This window comes from Lactuca virosa, chromosome 5 (genome assembly GCF_052849685.1).
Source record: "Lactuca virosa cultivar CGN04683 chromosome 5, Lactuca_virosa_CGN04683_v6, whole genome shotgun sequence".
In the NCBI taxonomy this organism is placed as follows: domain Eukaryota; kingdom Viridiplantae; phylum Streptophyta; class Magnoliopsida; order Asterales; family Asteraceae; genus Lactuca; species Lactuca virosa.
Window position 1 is genome coordinate 381,886,522 of NC_136430.1, and position 20,908 is coordinate 381,907,429.

The following is a 20,908-nucleotide window of genomic DNA, read 5'->3' on the forward strand; positions in this document are numbered from 1 at the left end:
CTAAAACAACAATCTTATATGTATGTATGTATGTTTGTGTTTCAGTATGTGTGAGTGTCCGCTTTTTTTTCCTAACGTGAAATGGGTTTTGTACAACCATTCAACCAATATGTACAATATTAAAGTTTTTTCTGTATATATCTTACAGAGTGGGGTTTTGATCGATGTTTCCAACATTTTCTTCATCTTTTCTACTTTCATTTACAATAATCTCATTGTCTCGCCCTCCTGTTAACAAATGGTACTACAAATCATAGACCAATAAAGAAGAACAGAAGATGGATGTGGAAATGACCAACCTCCTCAACATAAAAGGAACAAAATATTGGGGTTTGGACTTTCCCTTTCGTTCATATTTAAAAAAAAAACTAAGTTCATCAAGATCTTTATTTTTTTAGAACTTGACCAGTTTTACTTGTTTTTGGAATACATGGAGAAGTTAGTAATGGTGTTTCAATATCCACTTTGTCATCTTCATATGCTTGACCTTGAACCTTTGTTACGATTTTTGATTTAAGCATATAATACATGATCATGTTGATTTTTTATAGATTTTTTTTTACTTTCAGACAGAAAAAACACAGGTACGGTTTTAACCCTTAAAATCGTCATTTTTTTTTGTTTTTGCTTCTTATATTTGTATATGTGGATATAGGTCTTGACTTTGGAATCTGAATATGAAGAAGCTGAGGTATCAGGCGTTGGAATTGGAAATTCTCCAAAAACACAAATCTTCATATTCATCAAGAGGTCAACTATTTTCTTTTACTTTTTAGTGATTCAACAACAAAGGAAAGAGCTAGCAAATCCTCATATAGGTTGAATTCCATAATGATCTTATCTCTCTCTCTCACTCATACACACATAGGTTGTTTAGTTGTGCAAATTGCTTACCAATATTTTTTTGTGGTATCAGGTTAGCACAACTAGAGTAAAGGATTGAGATATGACAGTAGTAAGAACTTTACACTTTTATTTTCTCTTGCTTTTTTGTTTCTTCCAAAATCATCACCTTTTACCAGAAATTGGAATTCAATTTTGACATTTTCTTTGTGGGATTTGGCATATAAGGTATATGGTATCATGTGGAAGTTGGCTTTAATGAGCCTTCCTTTTTTGGCCCATAACCCCACTTTTATCCGCGTGTTGAACCTTAATTAAGGCGTACTTCCAACCTTACGTCCTAATTTGGTTGTTGGGTCTGTGGGTAAGGGAATGAAAAAGGCCATTTTGGTAAATTAAGTACAACCTTTGTTTCTTTTTTTATTTTCTAATTTAAAAAGAGGGGATCTACAATAAGATTGCTGTGTTTCTTTAATTAAATTTGACTTATTGTTCTTTCAGGTATGTCCTCTGGAAACCAAAGAGGGCATGGAAGCAGTTAGTGATTGCAACAAGAGAAAAGTGATATACCGACCTGAATTTGGAAGGTGAAATACCGACTGGTAGTAGATTTACAACAATTGATGAGCAAACCAACGTTTGATATTCAGTGTCAGTGTTGAAGTTTTTTTTTGTGGACCTATTACCCATGTTTATGTCTTTAGTGATGTGGGTTTGTGATCTTCTAGGAAACTTAATTTTGGACTTCTTGCTGCGAAGTATGCTTAGTTGTCAATTTCGTGTTTATTTTCTATTATTCCATTTGGTCTTTTTTTATCTTTTGAGTTAGATGTTTACCTGAATCATTAACAACTCTGGTATAAATTGCAAATTATGTGAGCACTAGAGTTAAAACAACAAAAATTTTATGTGTTTTATTGTTATTTTTGCAGGGGTTGGTGGGAAGCTTACACTTAAAGCATCAAATTTTGCTAATCTTGACCATTTTGCCCTTAACATTGAATTTTTGGAATCAACAGATGGTATAAATTTCACTTTGCCCTTAACATTGAGATTTTTTCTGATCATGGTTTTATTTACCATTTTGTTTCCTTTTTAGGTATACTTTATTAACGAACATAAGCATATTTTCATGGTATTCATCATGTATATCTATATGGTTGCTTGGTCGTCTAAATTGAATTTTTGGAGAACAAATTACCTGTGTGTTTTGTAATTTAGTCTTGAGTTTTTTACTTTGAACAATAGTAAACGACAAACGAAATACTCATTTTCATTACACATGATTTTTGTTTTATAGTTATTGATATGGATTTTTGTTTTAAATATGATTAATTTTGTTTTTAAACTTTTTTATTTTTGTAATTCACTTTTAAAACGTTTTCTATATGTACAATTAATTAAAACTATATAAGAAGAAATAAATGAATAGATTGTATTTTTTAATCTCTACATTAAGATTTTAAAATACCAACTCAATGTATTATTGTTGAATATGATATGTTATACTTTAAATACAAAGTAATTTCCAGTGGGGGTGAATAGCCATGACACTCTCTGATAGAAATGTACATTCTTTTTTACTATAATTTGAAATAGTAACATCTTTTCTGCTTACAAGTTTCACTTTTTTTAGAGTTGTTGCTAATGTTGATGTAGTTAATGCATTAAGTTTGGATCGGAGTTGCCATTCATATCAACATACTTATATTTATAACCAATAACAACATCGTACTTCTCTTTTTAAACAATAATGACAACATGCTTCACGTTTTAACCCATAATAGCAACATACTTCTTTTTAAACGAATAGTTTCAATATATTTCACTTTTTTTACTAAGAATAGCAACAAACTTTTGTTTTTAATAATACTTTTTACCTAATAATAGCAATGTCCATCTCTTTTGAACTTTATATCGAAAACAAAGACTACATATGTACGTTGCGTCCCATTGTGGAGATGATTCGACATTCCAATCATCAAATTCATTTGATATATCATTAAGATAAAAAACTAAATCACGTATGTACTTCAAAAAACTATTCACCGAAATGAATTAATCGTCACAAGAAACTAATCGTCTAACTAAACCATTCGTCGCCACTGCTTTCATCACAAACAATAACATTTTAAATTACTTGAATAAAATTCTATTTTGATATATAAATAAGTATATAAATATGCATAACTTATGCGCATTAAAATTTATTTGCCTTTGTATGGCGAAAGTTACAACTGTTTTTTATCGTCAAACCATCCGATAACAATATGTATATGCATTGTGTTCCTTAACATATAATAATATGTTTATAAATGAAATTAATGTCCAACTAAATTATTCATCCCCGCCGCTTTGCGCGGGTAAACGGCTAGTATATATATATATATATATATATATATATATATATATATATATATATATATATATATATATATATATATATATATATATATATATATATATATATATATATATATATATATAGAGGAGGGTTCAATTGAGAAAAAAAAACGTTGAGAATTGGGGAATCATTCTCAGGCACACATTTATTTTGCCGCAAAACACTTAGGCGTACCGTCGGAAATAGATAACGGATAAACATGTGTTTTCCAACCAAACATGTTTCCTTAAACTATGATAATCATTACCTTAATATACACAAAAACATATTTTTTTTCGTTTTTTTTATTTTTAGAAAGCCATTATTATCGAAAAATTATTTTAAATATATCAAAATTCATAATTTTTTATTCTCTATAAATTGACATCCATATTGATATAGTTTTAAGATAAAATAAAAAATTTATTTTTTTCAGAGTTTTAGCTCTCGTTATTCATAGGTGAATAAAAATCTATCAGATTTTTATTACAGTACATTCGTTATTCACTTATGAATGAAACGTATGCATAACGTTTTTTTATAGTTAAAGTATCGTTCATATATGAATATGACACGCAATAATATTTTTTTACTTAAAATATATTTTTTACATCATCTTTCATCATATATTATATTTATATATTAATAAAACGTGTATTAGTTGTCGTCATATTTTATATTCATATATGAATAAAACATTTATCAGATTTATGTTACAGTTAATTTGTTATTCATATATGAATAAGTATTATAAATGATACTTAAACTGTAAAAAAAATTAATTATATATTTTTATTCATAAGTGAATAACGAATGTAATGTAGCAAAAATCTGATGCATTTTTATTCACTTATGAATAACGATAGCTGAAAATATAAAAAAATAAATTTTTTATTTTATCTTAAAAGTATATAATATGGATGTCTATTTGTAGAGAATAAAAAATCATGAATTTTGGTATATTTAAAATCATTTTTCGATATAAATAGCTTCTTAAAAATTTAAAAAACGAAAAAAAAAAACTATCTTTTTGTATATATTAAGGTAATAATTAGCCTAGTTTAAGGTAACATGTTTTGTTGGAAACACATGTGTATTCCTTATCCATTTCCACTGGTACAACAGAGGCTTTTGCGGCCAAAATAAATGAGTGGCTGAGAATGATTCCCCCATTCTCAACCTTTTTTTTATTTTCTCAATTGAACTTACCTATATATATATATATATATATATATATATATATATATATATATATATATATATATATATATATATATATATATATATATATATATATATATATATATATATATATATATATATATATATATATGGGTTCGGGTTCATTTGAGACCATGCTAATTTTGTGAGACCGTGAGACCAAATCTAAAAATAATTTTAAAATGGAAAATAAAATGAAAAATCCAAAAATTCTTTTTAGTTATTATTTTCGTAACTTTAATTACCTAAAAAAAATAAAAAAAAATTACCGTTTTTTTTGAAAAATACGTGAAATATTCTAATAGAATATTACACTGTAAATATTCTAATGTGATTTTTTGAATGTTACAATATTTTACTAGATTTGTCAGATATGTAGAATATTCTAATATTCTACTAGAATATGTAAAAAAAATGTATTTTTATTTATTTATTATTATTTTTTTTGATATTTTTTTTTGGAAAATATAAATTCCGAAAATAATATTTGAAAAAAAAATTTCATAAATTTTCAATTGTTTTGCATTTTAAAAATATTTTTTTTTATCTACTAAATGAGTGGCTAGGATTGCGTCTCACGATCTCACAAAATTAGGCCGTCTCAAATGAACTTAACCCTATATATATATATATATATATATATATATATATATATATATATATATATATATATATATATATATATATATATATATATATATATATATATATATATATATATATATATAAACACTTTTTTTACCTTCTAATTTGGTGGTCGTTGAATATTAAAATCCTTAATAAAATTATTCGACTTTTGACAACGATTGTAAAATAAATGAGCTCTCGAAACCGTTGTTAAAACCATGAAACTTTACAAATCTGTATAACTATTTAATCACATAAATCGTTTTTTTATGTTTTTCGATCAAATTTACCCCAAATATTCAGCATTAAAAGTATAATATCTTAATAAATAATTTTTAAACTCAGTAACCAAATTAGGATTGATGTGAAGTTATGTTACTACTTATTACGATCTACCCCTTTTATAGAAAAACATGCATGAACCATATTTTAGGTGGTTTATTGTTTTAAACTATAGAATAAGTTTTTTATTTTTGTTTATATTTCCATCATGAACAGAAATAACATATTCATATTATTTTAACAAGTGTATCTCTTAAAGTCACCTAAGAGGTTTACATACTGTCAAAAGAGCATGTCCGATACTGTATCATTAATTCATTATAGAATTCAACCACTCAACCACTAGCTTTCCATTATTGGGCTATTATTTTCATGTCTTAATGAAACAAAATCATATTGTTTTTTCTGTTAAACAAAATATATAATATTAAAAACTGCATGAACGCTATCAAATGCATGAGAATCTTTCTGCTATTTGCTGCACTTCCCTTGATCATTACTTGAAATAGAGCAACTGAAATGAAATGAACTATTATAAAAATCAATGTAATAAAGACAAGCCTAATCCAAATGGTAGAAGACAGGGCGACCGTCCATGACTCATCGTTTTAAAGGGCCCAATATTTTAGGTTATGTAATATTAATATGATCACTAGTCTGTTTTTAAGAAAAAAATAAGATAAATTACATATTCGAGAGCGAGCCAAATGCAAATGTCACGATTTGAGGAAGAAGCATAGCATACGTATAACTATCGTAGCTCATAAAGAAGGTCGTTTGTGCAACCAAAATGAGGGGAATCGTGTAACATCCTGTTTCGGATCGTCCGAGATTAGGGTTTGTGGGCTGCAACCCGGGCATGAGGAAGTCTCGGGGTTGCGACGAGTTGCTGCAAGCGTAGAGCATCTTGACACCTTTCCGAGGATATGAGATTCATTGGAAACAGAGTTATAGCGAGGAAGCAATGGAAGTTTGAAGTTATGGCAGGATAAGTCATTTAATTGAAAAAGGTGGCAGCGGAGTACGCTGGGCGTATGTGTGTGTACGCTTAGCGTACTCATGTGCGTGACTTTTAAGCGGAGCCACCTAGTACGCTGGGCATACTAGGCATAGAAGGAAAACCCTAATTGAGAGGAGTGTCCCTATATAAAGAATGAGATGGCCTCATTCCTGGCCACCATCCTCAGTCAATAAATCCTCTCAAACCCTAATCCTCGTTCTTGAGCTTGTGTGTGACCATTGTGAGCTTATAAGTGTTCTTGTGGGATTTTTGGAGTGAAGAATGAGCATGGAAGAGAATAGAGTTGGAGTCCAGGCTTTGGATCTGAGCTTTTCTATGGTTGGAGCATCATTTGAAGGTATAAAGCTCAAAGCTTTCCCAACCTTTTTGTTTTGTGCATGATATGGTCCATTTTAGGGTTTTTGGTCCCAAAGCTTGAGGCTTTATGAGTTGTTGCACTCCAGAGATTAATATATGTCCTTTTAAGTGTTTCTAGTGGAGAGGATCCATAAAAATGAGGTCTTGAACGTGAGAATTAACCCATGCATGAGATATGAGCATTTTGAATTAAGAGAGTAAGAGTTTTATGTGTTTGTGACCTTATCAGCCATGCAAAGGCTTAAAGTCACTGACTTTATGGAGTAAGAGTCCTTATGGAGTCCAGATCTGGGATTTGAGTTAATGTATTAACGGGTTAAGACCAAATGAGTAGGAAGAGTGAATCTGGGAAGTTCACAAGCGTAATTCCAGTACACCCCGCGTACTGCCCGAGTGTCCCCGATGGCCAAACTGGATTCGTGAGTACGCTGAGCGTACCAAGGGAGGTACGCCCCACGTAACCTCACTATGGACTTTTGGGTTAAGTCTTATTTTGGGCCTTGAGTGTTGGGTCTGGAGTTGGGCCGGTTGCAATAGAGTTTTGGACCAGAGGAATAATTATATAGGTGTTTTCGGCCCTTGAGTTGGGTTTGCCTTTTTATATGAAAGTTGGGCCTCGAGAGAGCCCATTTATTAGTGGGCCTTGGTGGGCCCAATGGGTTTTAGGTCATTGATAGGCTGGTTAGTGGACTACCTTTAGACCTAATGAGTGAGAGTTTGGACTTAGTTCCTAATTGGGATAATTGTGGGTTTGGTACAGAGTTAGTGGCCGGTGCATAGCAGCAGCGTTTATAGGGGCTGTTCATCATCCGAGGTGAGTCTTCTCACTATTCTTACCTTGAGTGGTATCCTATGTGTGACGAGAGGGTCTTATGTGGTTATATTGAGTACTGTGATATCATACATTATGTCTATGTGATTTATGGTGTGTATTATTCTGAGTTTACTGAGTTAGGACCGGAGGGTCCATCTGAGTTAGGACCGGAGGGTCCACCCGAGTTGTGGGACCAGAGGGTCCCACTGAGACACATTGACCGAAGGGTCTTATCTGAGTTATAACCATGAGAGGCTAAAGAGATATGTGTGGTATTTTTGGGATCTCACTAAGCTTCGTGCTTACAGTGTTATGTGATATGTGTTTCAGGTTCTTTTCAGGATCAAGGTGCCGACTTGATTGTACACACCAGAGAAAGAGTTATGTTTTGAGGATCCTGGATTCTTAATTAAATAATTATGGAGTTGTGTTTGTAAATCAAATAAATGGGATTTTTGTGAAATGTGTTACGATAATTATGTGAAAATAGAATGAAAATTTTGTTTGAAAATTTACGGTGTTACAAGTTGGTATCAGAGCCTTGGTTTGAGGGATTCGGATGCACCTTCGGGTATATCTGGACTCAAACTGAGGAATTGAGAAAAATTTTCAAAAGAAATGATTTTTCTAAAATGAGCAAGAGTTTTTAAGAGAAAAACGAGAAGGAGCAGGGTGTACAATCAGCCAGAGCCCGAACGGTGATTTCCCAATATACCCTTACTTATTTGTGTTGTGAGTTATTATTGAGATATTAGTGATGCATTCTAGAAGATAGGCTAGGTATTTCATATCTTAGGGCTAGAGTTGCCTGATTTGTGATGCCTTATCCTAGAAATTTTGCTATTTATGATGTGCTTTGAGTATGTGCGGAGCAAGAGTATCCATCAGGAATCTTTTAGAGAGAGAGAGAGCTTGAGTAGAGGAGTAATCTAGGAGAGATACCTAGATGAGCATCATAGGAGCCTACTGAGAGAGTAGTTAGATACCCGCGAGGGGTAGAGTTGCTTGAGTTTGGTGACACCTTTTTAGTGCGAGTAGAGCAAGTGGAGTTGTAACCTAGAGTGGTTTTACGTGTGGGTAGAGATTATTTGATGCCCGAATGCTGCTTGCTTCATGCTTTGTGGGACTCTTGATGATAGGAGTCAGCTACTAAGTGAATATGACGATATTCAGGAGGTAGATGGCTGGCATCATAAGGAGTTCTTCAGCAGCTGATGGTAGAGAAGTGTGAGAACCTAGGAAAAGCCTAGGGAGAACCCTTAGTCAGATGAGTACGCTGATAGATGAGAGTATTCGCTGGAGAGCGACCAGGTATAACGGGATTGGTGATCGGGAAGGTTGAGCAGATACTTAGGAAATCTGGGACGATCCGTGTGGAATGTATGGGTAGATGTGGCAGGTAGTATGGGCCCGTACTACTGAAAGCAGAGGACCCATACTCGAAACAGGGAGAATTCCAGAGGTTCTAAGTAGCAGATTGAGAATAGAGATTACATGGTTCGAGTACCATGATTCATAGCAGATTGAGAGGAGATAACATGGTTCGGTTACCATGATTCGTAGCAGATTGAGAGGTGATCACATGGTTCGAGTACCATGATTTGTGGCGGTTAATGCTTCTGGTTTTACCAGTTATCCCGTTGTGATTGATTAGACCGAGATCAGATGTGATAGCGTGTGGGGCCCGAGGGCCATGTCGAGCTAGTTTTAATGGAGCCTACCTTGAGAGGGAAATCGAGTTAGTTTCCGGGAGATTTTATTGGTGAGATGCCAGTTGGAGTCGTAAGACTCAGGGATGAGTAGAGGTGATGCTTATTGGAAGACCGCGGTCTGAGTTGAGCAATCGACCGATAGATGAGACGTCACCATCTGTGACAAGAGTTGCACTGTCCCCGTTTCTGGGAGAAGCGAAGGAGATAGAAGTTTCCGGTTTCAGAGTTGGAGGTAAACCCCGTGGGGTAGCATAGGGTTGCAACCTTTTCACCAGAGTATTTGGTCAATATGTCGCTGCGAGGTATTCCTTATGCCACGAGAGAACTATTAGTGGAAACTGAGATGAGGACAAAGAGATGCCTTAGACGAGTCAGACATATTTTTAGCAGCGATTTCAAGTGATCAAGAGGAGTATACTGGGGCAGTGGCCCTCGTCGTTATGTTGTGTATCGGCCGTGAGAGTGAGGTACCGTGCTTTGATGATGATTCCCGTATTGGGAGGCTGGTCGAGGAGTCAGAGACGAGGTGTGTTATAGTGCATTATTTCCGTACCGAGAGTCAGGATTATTTCAGAACAGTTGGGGTATCTGGCGGTGTGTAGGTCTGAGGCTTCGAGATAACTAGAGGCAGTCACGTTGAGAGGATTCTGAGATTTTTGTCTGAGTTACGGGATATTTGGAGTTGCTTGGTTTCCATCAGGAAGATCATTGATGTGATTACGTGGTACGTTCCAAGAGTTAAGTGTGATGTACCCGGTGAAACAGTCTGTGGAGTAGACTGTGGGTATGCCAATTGGTGATGGTTCGAACCCTGAGTGGGGGATGACTAAGTATTTTATTAAGAGGATCAGAGATTTGTTCAGGTACTGTTAGAGAGCTGGTTATGGAGATATGCGGTGCGGACACAGGAAATCTGGATTATCGGTGGATGAAGCGAGGTGCAAGGTTTGCAAATGTTGAGTTCGAGGCGGTTGGGTCGCTGATTTCTGGGTGCAATTGCTGAGAATTGTGGGTATCAGTATAAATTGTGATTTATACTCCAGGAGGGGCATGAGTTGATTTGTCAACCAATTGTAGAGTCGGATGAGTAGTTACGTATGGATGGTGATCAGTAGAGGGTGGAGCTTTGGATTTTCGTCAGCATGTTTTCATTCGTTGACGAATTCTTTCGTGTTTCAATTGTGAGATGAGAATATTTCGAGGCTTCAAGTTGCGTAAGTGGAAGATCAGTGGTTGAGGCAAGATATCGTGGGATGCTGTGATGGTGTTCCGAGGTACCCGAGTGATTTTATTGTTCCAGTGGAAACCCAAAAGGTAATTGTCGTCGGAGTGGGACTATCTAAGGGTGTATTTGTGCTGAGAAAAGTGCCTTGCCTACGAGAACTTACATCAGGAGTGGTGGTGTATAAACTGAGTGGGTGTGTGCACTTGTCTATGTTGGGTTGTGGAGCATGAGTTAGCGAACTCAGTGTAGTGATGACTTGATGATGAGATTATGAGGTGATAAGAGAGCGAGTGGATCCGAGTGGGGGTAATTACTTAGTATTATCGGGGAAAGACCATGGAGTGAGCCCATGGCGAGTCAGTGAGTAAGAGAGTGTTGTAAGACTACGGGGAGCCATAACATCCATGAGTCAGTGAGAGAAAGGGTATCGTGTGACTGCGGAGAGCCGCAGCATACGTGAGTCAGAGAAAGGGTATCGTGATACTGCGGAGAGCCACAACATACGTTAGTCAGAGAAAAGGGTATCGTGATACTGCGGGGAGCCGTGGTATTCACTAGTCAGCGAGAGAGTGTCCTGATACTGCAGGGGGCCGTAGTATTCACTGGTTAAAGAGAGAGTGTTGTGATACTGTGGGAAGCCGTAGCATACTCGAGTCAGTGAGAGAGTGTCGCAAGACTACGGGGGAGACCGTAGCACTTAGTAGTCGATAAGGGTGAATACTGTCCCGCCGGGAGCTGTGGTATTCACTAGTCATACTATGGCGCAGAGGAGTTCTTAGGCTTGGGTAGCCTTACCACTTGAGTATTCGGGAGCCTAGTTGCCGAAACAGGGGTGAGACTGGGGTCTTCGTGTCGGTCGAGAATTGTTATATCCCAGGTTGAGAAGGGATTATCGTAACCGGAAGGAATTGGAGAGATGGTGTGTGCTTAAATTCGCGAATCTTGGGTCATGAGTTGAGTACCAGATTGGAATTGAGTGGTTCCAATTTTGATGTTGAATCAGACTCTCGAGCTTGAGTCTGGATTCGTTCGTGTGTTGAGTAGGCGAGATGAGGTTTCAGATTCGTAGATGGGTTCATTTTGAGAAGTATTGTTCTCCATCAGATGTCTTAGACAAGAGTGAGTCAGTTTCGTCGGTATGGGAAGAACCGCGAGACGCATGGAATCAGTGGTTGGTAGATGACAGAGGTCGAAGGTGAGACGATTTCAAATGAGTTGTAGTATTCGCTTGGAGTAAAGCGAACTTCATGACTTGTGTATCACGATGAGCCGAGATAGTTATTGTAAGAAGGAAGTCGGTAAGACGTTCTTGTTATGCAATGAGTAACCTTTGAAGGTTCATCTATTTGGTCGAGAGCTGACCTGGTGCTCAGTGTTGAAGGGATATTTGAGCGGGAGTTGGGGGCTTGTGTCTATAGAGGTCAGAGGATACTTCCAGGCGAGCATGATCTTTTTCTTGTGTTCGATGTCAGAGTTTTTGGGTTCATCCTTTCTGATGAGTTCTGATAGATGTTCATGCATTGGGTCCTTAAGGGGGGAGATTATGACCTTTCCGTTCCTTTTGAGTTGCGATCGGGATCGATTAGAGAATCAAGGTTGGAAGAGTGTTCCAAGAGTCTGTTAGTCGATGGGCGATTAGCAGGATGGTAATTTGCGAGGGTGGTCTGGCAGGGAGATAGACCACTAGAGTTTTCAAGTGCTGGAGAGTTATATAGCGTACCACAACGGCAGTTGGGTCTGTCCTTCTTCGGGTCGGGAGTCCCTGTTAGGATCGGGTGTCTTTGGAAGTGATTGTTGTATGATATGAGGACCTTCGGTGGTGCTTCTCTGGTTTTTGGGCTCGATCTATGTGTTAGTAAGGAGCGATTTCGAGGGCGAAATCTAATTCAAGTGGGGGAGAATTGTAACATCCTGTTTCAGATCGTCCGAGATTAGGGTTTGTGGGCTGCAACCCGGGCATGAGGAAGTCTCGGGGTTGCGACGAGTTGCTGGAAGCGTAGAGCATCTTGACACCTTAACGAGGATATGAGATTCATTGGAAACAGAGTTATAGCGAGGAAGCAATGGAAGTTTGAAGTTATGGCAGGATAAGTCCTTTAATTGAAAAAGGTGGCAGCGGAGTACGCTGGGCGTATATGTGTGTACGCTTAGCGTACTCATGTGCGTGACTTTTAAGCGGAGCCACCTAGTACGCTGGGCCTACTAGGCATAGAAGGAAAACCCTAATTAAGAGGAGTGTCCCTATATAAAGAATGAGATGGCCTCATTCCTGGCCACCATCCTCAGTCAATAAATCCTCTCAAACCCTAATCCTCGTTCTTGAGCTTGTGTGTGACCATTGTGAGCTTATAAGTGTTCTTGTGGGATTTTTGGAGTGAAGAAGGAGCATGGAAGAGAATAGAGTTGGAGTCCAGGCTTTGGATCTGAGCTTTTCTATGGTTGGAGCATCATTTGAAGGTATAAAGCTCAAAGCTTTCCCAACCTTTTTGTTTTGTGCATGATATGGTCCATTTTAGGGTTTTTGGTCCCAAAGCTTGAGGCTTTATGAGTTGTTGCACTCCAGAGATTAATATATGTCCTTTTAAGTGTTTCTAGTGGAGAGGATCCATAAAAATGAGGTCTTGAACGTGAGAATCAACCCATGCATGAGATATGAGCATTTTGAGTTAAGAGAGTAAGAGTTTTATGCGTTTGTGACCTTATCAACCATGCAAAGGCTTAAAGTCACTGACTTTATGGAGTAAGAGTCCTTATGGAGTCCAGATCTGGGATTTGAGTTAATATCTTAACGGGTTAAGAACAAATGAGTAGGAAGAGTGAATGTGGGAAGTACGCTGAGCGTAATTCCAGTACGCCCCGTGTACTGCCCGAGTGTCCCCGGTGGCCAAACTGGATTCGTGAGTACGCTGAGCGTACCAATGGAGGTACGCCTCGCGTAACCTCACTGTGAACTTTTGGGTTAAGTCTTATTTTGGGCCTTGAGTGTTGGGCCTGGAGTTGGGCCGGTTGCAATAGAGTTTTGGACCAGAGGAATAATTATATAGGTGTTTTGGGCCCTTGAGTTGGGCTTGCCTTTTTATGTGAGAGTTGGGCCTCGAGAGAGCCTATTTATTAGTGGGCCTTGGTGGGCCCAATGGGTTTTAGGTCATTGATGGGCTGGTTAGTGGACTACCTTTAGACCTAATGAGTGAGAGTTTGGACTTAGTTCCTAATTGGGATAATTATGGGTTTGGTATAAAGGTAGTGGTCGGTGCGTAGCAGCAGCGTTTATAGGGGTTGTTCATCATCCGAGGTGAGTCTTCTCACTATTCTTACCTTGAGTGGTATCCTATGTGTGACCAGAGGGTCTTATGTGTTTATATTGAGTACTGTGATATCCTGCATTATGTCTATGTGATTTATGCTATGTATTATTCTGAGTTTACTGAGTTAGGACCGGAGGGTCCATCTGAGTTAGGACCAGAGGGTCCACCCGAGTCGTGGGACCAGAGGGTCCCACTGAGACATATTGATCGGAGGGTCTTATCTGAGTTATAGCCATGATAGGCTAATGAGATATGTGTGGTATTTTGGGGATCTCAGTAAGCTTCGTGCTTACAGTGTTATGTGATATGTGTTTTAGGTTCCTTTCAGAATCGCGGGAAGGCGCCGGCTTGATTGTACACACTAGAGAAAGAGTTATGTTTTGAGGATCCTGGATTCTTAATTAAATAATTATGGAGTTGTGTTTGTAAATTAAATAAATGGGATTTTTGTGAAATGTGTTACGAGAATTATGTGAAAATAGAATGAAAATTTTGTTTGAAAATTTCCAGTGTTACAAATCGAATCGACGAATTGTAAATTGACGGCTTATGAAGCAATCTAGTAATGATAAAATGGATTGGTCGATTATGTTGTCTCAATTCCTAAATCTTAATGGTTAGAATTCCATTGCATATAGAATCTTGTTAGCCATTCTTGTTATTGTAGCTGATTAGCATCCGTAGAGAACTTTTTCAAAGTTGATGTTATTAGAGAATTACATAAGCCTACCGATATCACTAGAAATGTTGAATGGTTTGACCGGATAAAAATGTGTTATTAGACAAGATTGTCTTTTTACTATTTTTTTAGAATATAAAAAAAAAATCGACTTTTTTGGATTCGAACTCCTAACCAACAGAATTAAAAAGCATACGGTACAACCATTGAACCAATGTTTTTTTTTTTTTTTTTTTTTTTTTTTTTTTTTTGATATTATTACTAATGATTTTATATCTGAAAAGTTATAGGAAACATTTTTCTTTAAATTAATATATTTTTGTAAAATATTTTGTTATATTTCTTTTTTAAATTAGGGTACTAAAAGTTTTACATAAACGTAACGGGTAATTATTTGGTTATATTTGTGTTTTTGAAAAAATTAAAAAAAAAATAATAATAATAATCTCTTTTCCACACCTAAAATATATTTGGAAGAGTCATAAATCTAAAATATATTTAGTCCTTAAACCTAAAATATGTTTGAAACATTTCTAGATCTAAAATAAGTTTGGAGCGGTTGACATGTAAATAAACACTTTAAGTTGGCATGCTTGTGAAAAGTTATCCTGGATATCGCAAGGTCCGACAAGTTTATCTGGCAATTCACTTTTGTACTCGAGGAAGTGTGACATGAAATGCGACATTTATGAGATGTCTTGTTTTGAGTTTCACATGAAAAATGGTTCTAATGTTTCTTTTTAATTACATTCGTACTGCATGTATATTGTATGACAAGTTTGGGTAATAAACTAATAATAACATGAACTTATTATGCTGAAGTTTATGTGTGTGTCATTTATCGTTGAAAGGTAAAAAAAACATAGATACATGAGATCATTTGTGGATTGGGTTATATTTTGTTTTTCTGTATAATATTTTAAAGAGATGTATTATCATTATTAATTATGAAATCTATGTACTATGCGGATTTATTAAAAAAATATGAATATTTATAATTTATGAAGCTTGAATTTATAAAGAAAAGAAAGAAAAATATTGAATTATTAAAATGTAGTGTTCAATTTGTTATTTTTAACTTTATTTCCGTTTTTTTTAATTAAAAAAAATAATATAACTAAATAAACAAACAAAATAATTAGATTAAATTTAGAACTTAAAAATTAGAAGGAAATTAAATTGATATGCATTACCATTACATTTACTATAATTATTACATTTGAATATTATATGGAAATTAACTAAATGGAAAAAACAATAAAATGACATGTGGAAAAAACAATAAATCAAAAAACTTAAAAATGAGATGTGTCAAATGCAATAAAAATATGACATTTGGCAAAAATGATTTTTCATTTATTAAAATTGATGATTACATCTGTTGCATAATTATAATGAGTAAATTACACGAATGGTCCCTATGGTTTTGGGAATTTGCACGTTTTGTCCCTAACTTATTTGTTTAACTCGGAAGGTCCTTACTGTTTGTTTTTGTTGCACGCTTGGTCTCTGTCTTACCAAAAAAAAAAACTATTTCGCCATTGATTTTTTAATTTATTTAAATAAACGCACCCCCAACCTCACTTCCACTTCACCTCATCTTATTTAAACAAATTAAAAAATCAAGGGCAAAATAGTCTTTTTAGGTAAGACGGGGATCAAGCACGCAACAAAAACAAATTGTAGGGACCTTCCGAGTTAAAAAAAATAGGTTAGGGACCAAACATGCAAATTACCCCAAACCATAAGGACCATTCGTGTAATTTACTCTAATTATAAAAGATTCTAAATTTATTTCATGACATCGTTAATGATATGACTGATACTTGTTACTTTGTAAAGAATAAGGAAATTTGTCTATATATCCTAATAAATGAAAATGTTTTGTGCAACATGTCATCTTCTCCCCTTAATTGTCACATGTTATTTTCTAAAATTTTATGCATTTTCCATTTCGCCACTTGGCATTTTCTGGCTTTTCCATTTTCTTATAACTTAATTAAAAGTTTACTTTATATTGCTATACTAAATGTGAGACTCATGTATTACATGTGTTAATTTATATATATATATATATATATATATATATATATATATATATATATATATATAAATGTCAAAATATTTGAGAATTTTGAATTTATAAGAAAATAAGAAAAATAATGATTTGTTATAATGGAAATGTTTTTTATCTTTTAAATTTAAATAAAAAAAAGAACTAATGAGCTTTAATTTTGGAAATTTTGAAATTAAAAGGTAAGTTTATTAGTGAATTTAATATCCATTTATTACTACATTTATTGCAATTATTACATTAAAATATTATATGAAATTTAATAAAGTAGAAAAACTTATAAAAAGACATGTGGAAAAAAATTTAAATCAAAATAACCACAAAATGACATTTGGCAAATTGAATGAGTGTGACAAATGACAAAAAAAAAATCTTCATTTATTAGAGAGGATATGTAACATTGTAACGTATTTGGCATTTATTTGGCATTTATATGATTCTAATAAAATCTCACATTAATTGCTATACAAAAATTCATTTATTTCCTATTTTAATCTATCATACACTTTTTATACAACTTATCTTCTATAAGCATTACAAATTTATACATTTTTTTATGAAAGGAATTGTTATATCAATCACGTTATTTATGTGGAATTATCATTTCCAAAATATAGGACATAATGATGTATATACACGATTTCCTAATTATTGTAATGTTATTATTTATATCCGAAATCATTTGCATAAACATAATCGACTGCTTGAGCATCTACACAAGGCTAGCAATTTTATTTCGTGAAGTAGTTAATGAGTTTTATATATTACAAAAATCTATTTTTGGTGGAAAAACATAAACCCTAAGTTCACATGCACCCTAAATGATCTATGTTCTTTTTGGTCCCAAGAACTTGACTTTTGTGAGTTTGGAATACTCCAGAGGTTTGGGTTGTCCTTTCAAGCATTTTGGAGGGTTTACAATCATAAAAATGCAAGTTTGGACCTTGATACTCTTCTATGCAAGAGTTTTGTTACTTTAGAGTGTAATTTAAGTTAGATTTTGGTGTTGGGCTCTTTGTAGCCATGCAAAGTCATAAAGGTTGCAACTTTATGACTTTAGACGTTCTATTAACATTGTATTTGAAGTTTGAACGTTAGGTATTAAGCCATTAAGACCTTGGGTAAGGATTTGGGATTTTGCGGTTACGCCAGGTTTTTAGGTTAGAACGTTGGGCGTTCGGACGCCATGCATTCTCTTAGAAGCCCATTGGGTCGATTTTGAGCCTTAGGTCATTTAGGGTTTTGGGCTTGGATTAGTTGGGTCTTGTAGGGAAATGGAAAAATGGTCTTTTGCCCTTAATATGATGAAGGATGAGTGGACCATTGGTATGGGATAAAACCTTAGTTATTGATTGGAGTCGTTTCTGGTTTATGTTTAGTGTGAGGATCAGTGTTCGCATCAGATCGAGTGTGATTTGATACCTTCAGTTTGAGGTGAGTTTCCTTCACTATAGTTGTGGGTCGAAGGCACCAATGTCGGCCCACTAGATTATGTTTGTAGTATGATGATTGTCTTCGTGACAATTACATGTTATGCATGTATCTGCTTGTTGTCTTTGTAACTCTTATTGTTATGATTATATGTGTTAGTGGTAGGGGTGAAATAGACCCGATATCGGTTGAAGGATACCGAGGGGGGTAAAATTGACCCAATACTGGTTGAAAGATACCGAATGGGGTGAAATAGACCCGATATGTTTTTCACTGTTTATATGTATGGTATGGGGTATTTTGGGGGAACTCACTAAGCTTTGTGATTACGGTTTCCATTTTATGTTTCAGGTACTTCCAACTTGAAAGAGAAGGGTCCGACCTGATCGCACTGCATCCACTTATGTTTTTCCGCATCACGTGATTTTGGGATCTTTTACTTTGATAATATGTTACTATGATAGACTCCTGACTGTTTTGATATGATTATCGTATGATTGAAATGAATTTAAAAATGAAGATTTTATCTGAATTTTTGGGATGTTACAAGTTGGTATCAAAGCCTTGGTTTGAGGGATTCGGGCATACTCTTGGGTGTGTCTGAACTCAAACTGAGGGTTTGGTAATTTTTTTTATAAAATAAATGTTTTAATAAAGGATTTTCTAATAAAAGAAAGGGGTGGTGCATGTAATTAGCCGAGCTCAAGTAAGTGATTCCCAGAATACCCTTGCATGTTTATTATGTTATATGTTATGTGAATTGCATGCTAGATTAGGGCTAAGGATTTGCTCAGGATTTCATGCTAGGAAATATGTCTTTATATGACTGTTGTTTGAGCTTTTGAGTTGCATGCTAGTATGGATTTCAGATGATTATATGGATTGGCCTGATATTTGATGCCTTGTAGCCTAAGAGGAATTGAATGATGTTTTAGATTCGAAATATTTACTGGTAGTAAGTGAGCTTGGGGATGTCCTATGTTTGGCTTGTAGTTTGGAGTGTTATTGCTCGAATGATGCTTGCTTTGTGCTATTTGCTACTCTTGATGATTTGAATTAAGTATTAAGTGAATATGTTAAGTCGCATGCTGCACAGGTTAAATAATCTCAGTGTATTGATTTAACCATATTGCACAGCTCTTGTCTAAGTCCAACCATTGTAGGGATGCGTATTTTACTTGGAGGATTATCTAAAGCTTTGTTGCATGTGATTGCATTCATAAAGTAGATAATTGACATTATTGGGAGTTCCTCAGCAGCTGATAGCAGGGTGAGGTCGGGAACCTAGGAAAGCCTAGGAAGTGCTTTAGTGGGTTGGTTGCACTGCGTAGCGGGTATTTGGAGTATCAATTTGAGAAGGTGACTTGGAGGATTCAGGATGATTCTTGAGAAAAGTATGGATAGGTGTGGAAAGTGGTATTGGGCCCATACTACTGAAAGCACATGATCCATACTCGACTCGTTGAGAGTCACAAAGAATCTAGGAAGCCAGTGGGATGAGGATTATTTGGGTATGTTTTGATCATGTGTATGATTTCTTTCTAGAATGGTGATGAGTACGCATGGAGAAGGTTCAGGTTTTGGTTCAGGCTCTGTTGATGAGCCAATTGGTGGGAGGACTTCTAGGATTCTAAGTTCGCGATGGATTGAGGAGATGGAACGTGTCTTCCGCACTAGTCCCTATCCCATAGAAGCCAAGGTTCGGTTTACCTTGGATCACTTGCATCATGAAGCAAGGAGTTGTTGGGAATTGATTGCACAATCTATTTCGCTTAGTGAGTTGGAGACTATGTCTTGGGAAGAGTTTGTGACCCGGTTTAGGGTGGAGGTTGCGCCAGCTATCGTAGTGCAGCAGTTAGCAAGGGAGTTTGTGAGCATGTCAGGGTGCAAGACCCTGAATGATGTGACTGCTAGAGCCCGTGAGTAGGAGATTGATTTGGAGCACCTCGGGAAGAGGAAGGAAGAACAGATTCAAACCGCAGTGGGCCAGGCGAAGAGGCCCAAGACTCAAGATGCGTGTTTGGGAGGCCAGCAGGGTCGGGGCCGTTGTGTCAAGTGTGGGAAGAACCATGTGGGAGGCTGCCGGGGGACAGGGAGGGGCTGTTTCAGTTTCGGACAAATGGGTCTTTTCAGTAAGGATTGCCCTCGAGAATCGGGTTCAATATGTTTTCACTGCAACCAAGTGGGCTGCAAGAAGTACAATTGTCCGGAGTTGATGAGAGGAGCAGTAAGGACACCTGCTCCAGCCACTCTGAGGATTACTGATGGTCGCGAGGACCAGCTGGAGGTTCCTGTGGGGAGGAGTCGAGCATTGTAGTCCCATGCCGAGGGGATCTGAGTTCCATCAGCTGACATCGCATGTATGTGTTGTAATCACTTGCTTCATGCGCTTATGAAATGTGTTTATGATTTTATGTTTGTATGTGAGACACTATGTGTGGTCTGTTGGGTTTTATTTAAAACTAGTTTCAAAAACTACAAATGACGTCTAACGGAAGACTTGAGGCTTGCAAGTATTAGAAAGATTTAAAGCGCAACCATAGAAGGAAGAAGAAGCAACAACCTTTGATGCAATTTGTGTCCTCTAGGGGAGGCTTGGATGTTGAAGAAGATGGATGAACCCAAAAAGACACCAACAATGATCCAACTTGATTAGAATGCTAGTTCTTATGTTAACTTTAAGCTTAGAACAAAATTCCCAAGTATATGTTCCAAGAGAGTAAAACAAGTAACAATTTCTTCAAGAACTCAAAGCTAAGGAAGAGATGGAGATGGGAGCAATGAGCTCTCGACTTTTTGGTAAGGAAGAAGTGACCAAAATGCAAGAGCGCAATCTATTTAAAGCTTACACTTAATCTAAAGGTCTTTATCCAATAAGCACTTTAGATAAGCTTGTCACATGCATACACCATACTTTGATTTCTTTTGATTAAA